This window comes from Cyclopterus lumpus, chromosome 15, assembly GCF_009769545.1.
Source record: "Cyclopterus lumpus isolate fCycLum1 chromosome 15, fCycLum1.pri, whole genome shotgun sequence".
Taxonomy (NCBI): domain Eukaryota; kingdom Metazoa; phylum Chordata; class Actinopteri; order Perciformes; family Cyclopteridae; genus Cyclopterus; species Cyclopterus lumpus.
In genome coordinates, this window is record NC_046980.1 from 24,261,272 (window position 1) to 24,265,335 (window position 4,064).

Sequence of the window (4,064 nt, forward strand, 5' to 3'; positions counted from 1 at the left end):
TGTGTGTGTGTGTGTGTGTGTGTGTACTTGAATAAATGAAAAAGGGGCGTATGTTGTGTCTAGTTCAGAGCCGGCTCAGGCCACAGCCTCGCCCCCCTGATCCAGGTCCAGGTTTTGGTGCCTGCTGAATGCCGTGTGGGGGTGCAGGAATGTTTCTTTCACAACAGCTGCAGGTGTCGTCAGACCTGAAGTGAAGCCGGCCTCGCCTTGCCTCCAGGAGCTGCTTCACATGATTTCATGTGTGTTCCATGATTGGCCAAATGTTGTTTGAAAGTTTTCTTCAATCTGAATTTAACTTAATTTTAAGACAGTGGCCACATCTGAAGAACAATGGCTTTGTATGGGCCATTTAAGATTTGACCACAAGCTGCAAACAAATATGGGACATGATGTCAGCTCTAACACGTCCATACATCCTTCATTTACGTGTGTGTGTGTGTGTGTGCTCTGTACGCATCGTGTTTCCTCTCCCGGCCGCATGGACACCACTTCACCTGGCGGGGAGTGGGCATCAGGAGGTTTGCTGACCCGGCAGTTGGGCCGGTCCCCTGGCATCAAACTCCCGGCGCCGGCTATATCTTTATTGTTGTAGACTAGAAAGGCGCTATACAAAGTCCATTTTATACATTCCCAAAGTATGTTATTCCTCTTAATAGGATGACTAATCACAAAGGGGGTCTTCAGAGTTATTGCTTTTCATATCTAGGCTTAAATGTTTACTAGACCACCTTAATGAACCAGCAGGTTCACACACACACACACACACACACACACACACACACACACACACACACACACACACACACACACACACACACACACACACACACACACACACCTGTTCTACTGGCCCATCCACACCTTTGTACACCAGAGCTCATATAAGGTACACACATGCACGCAAACACCTTTGATCAGTCGCACAAAAGGTGTTGAGTGACATCTCAGGGCGGCTGGCCAGCTCTTTATATGGTAAACACACACACACACACACACACACACACACAGACAGACAGACACACACACACACACACACACAGACACACACACACACACACACACACACACACACACACACAGACACACACACACACACACACAGACACACACACACACACACACAGACAGACAGACACACACACACACACACACACACACACACACACACACACACACACACAGACACACACACACACACACACACACAGACAGACAGACACACACACACACACACACACAGACACACACACACACACACACACACACAGACACACACACACACACACACACACACAGACACACACACACACACACACACAGACAGACAGACACACACACACACACACACACAGACACACACACAGGTAAAGCAGCCCTCCCACATGTCTTACGGTACACCTCATCCACTCGGAGTCAGTCCAGTGCCACAGACTTCCTGCGCGTCAAGATTAATGTAGTTGCCATCAAGTTGAAGATGATTCATGGCTTAAAAGCACCAAGCACGGATTTATGTCAGATATACGAAACTGTACGGAATTATATCTAGAAAACAAAAACTGACTTGTGTGTTCTTATGAAAGCTTGCACGCCCGTGCGGAGAGGAAACCACATTCAGGGGAGCAGGATCTCAACCCCTGGACCTCGATGTTGGACCCATCCTTTGTTCCAACAGGATTGTGCTTCTGTCTGTTGCACACAGAGTTTGTATTTTCAGAACATTCGGCGTTTGTTTATGGGGTATCGGACCGGTTGGCATTATTGGGCCCAAGTGGACATTTGAGTATTGGTGTTTTGTCTTAATGGGCCTTGGGAACAATGGGCAGACCCCCTCTCAACAGCCAACAACTCCACTATGTTCACAACCAAATCAAAGGACAATATATAGCTGTACAATGTCCCAGCAGCTGGATTCTGATGGAGGTAGCAGTGAAGCTGTATGTGTGCGTTGGTCCATTAACTGCTAACCCAGCACCACGTTTGGGGTCTGGGGGGCCATGAGCCTCTTCCACGCTTTGTCTGGGAGCTTTCTGTTGTGTCAGTTGTCATTTCCTTTACTGCATTTCCACAACACAGTGGTGAGGAACACGTTTGATCCCGACTCAATATTATATTATCGATATCAACTTCTCCATGTTTCCCTGCTTTCATCTCTTCTGTCCATTCGTCCATTTATTCATCAACACAGTAAAGAGTATTAGAGATTGGTGACAGATGAGCTGATTGTGTTTATTTCCATCTCTTTCTCAAATGAGTGGAGGCCAGCGCTAGTAACCATCGCACTGTAATAACAGTAATCAGTTGGGCCCATTTTAAATAAGACTAGTGTATTGTTATGCTCAATTACTGTTTGTGTTAGGTCATAAAATAATACACACATGAGTGTGTATTTAATCCCATCACTGTACTTGCTTCGTCACTTCCCAGTTACACAACTTGGAGGGTCACGGCGGACCTAATCTGTTTTTATTCACTAAAAAGAAGAATAGAAAGCATTAATGATGGAGAACCGTGAGGTGGTGCGACTTGACCTGCAGCGTCTAAAAGAGAAAGTAAAACAACCACCGACAGAAACACAATTATAATTTTGAAAAGAAGATTAAGGGCCTTAAGCAGGAGGGGAATTACACCCCACCAATAATACAAACCTAAGAAAATTCAATATTGTTTTGAACACAAAGATTTGTTTAGAACCTCATGGTTTATGAATGTGGGCTGAATGTTGACATGTGTTTAGAGTGGTCCATATGGACTCAAGAGGTGCTATGTCAATAATAATAATAATGAACCCTTTAAATTCTTCTCTGCATTTAACCCATCCTTGGTAACTGAAGCGCCCGGGGGTTCAGTGTCTTGCTCAAGGACACTTCAACATGCAAACTGTGTGGAGAGCGGGGATCGAACCGGCGACCTCGTGGTTACAGGAGGACCACGTTCCCCATGAGCTTCAGCTGCAAGGCCCATTTACATTTGTTCACAACTTGGTGCATATCGGATCGGTGCATCGCCGGTCCTGGACTCTGGGCCTGGACTCTGGTCCTGGACTCTGGTCCTGAACTCTGGTCCTGGACTCTGGGCCTGAACTCTGGTCCTGGACTCTGGTCCTGTACTCTGGTCCTGAACTCTGGTCCTGGACTCTGGGCCTGAACTCTGGTCCTGGACTCTGGTCCTGTACTCTGGTCCTGAACTCTGGTCCTGGACTCTGGGCCTGAACTCTGGTCCTGTACTCTGGTCCTGGACTCTGGTCCTGAACTCTGGTCCTGGACTCACAAACTCTTTTTCACGGTTGTTGGTTGAAATATAGTAAAATCCAACCAGCAGCCACAGATGGATTTCTGAAAGTCTCCTGAATGACTTTGAGGCACAGAAGGGTGAGGTGCTGAGTGTGTGTGTGTGTGTGTGTGTGTGTGTGTGCGTGTGTGTGTGTGTGTGTGTGTGTGTGTGTGTGTGTGGTTCAGGAGTGGTCTCAGTGTCCTGGGGCTGTGGAGGTTTGAATGTCAAGTTTCTCTAATAACGGGAATCGGTGAAAAGGTCAGCCCCAGTCGCCTGACCACACCAAGAGGATGGTGTGTGTGTGGAAGGGTGTGTGTGTGTTTGAGTGCATATGGCAACGTGTGCTTGTGTGTTTCACATTCATATTTGAGCGTGAACAAGTGTGTGTGTGTGTGTGTGTGTGTGTGTGTGTGTGTGTGTGTGTGTGTGTGATGGCGAAGGGAGCGGCGGCGAGGCCTGGGGCATAAATTGATTCTCTGACGAAGGAGAGGAAATGAGGAGGGGAAAAAAAATGGTCCAAGGTCGAGAGGTGTGGCAAGAGCAGGAATAAAGATGGAGGAAGAGGAGAGGGAGGGAGAAAAGGGTGGAAATGAGATGAGGAGTACAAGGAGGAGAGGATAAAGGAATGAGGAGATGCACAAGGGAAGTGTCGAGGAGGAGGAAGAAGAGTATGAAAGCAGAAGGGGAAGAGGGAAACAGATGGAGCAAGGGATGACGAACAACATGACGAAAGTCGTATTCCAAGAAGGCAACGGTGACCACGCCCACTTCTTACATACAGCCTGTGATCTAAC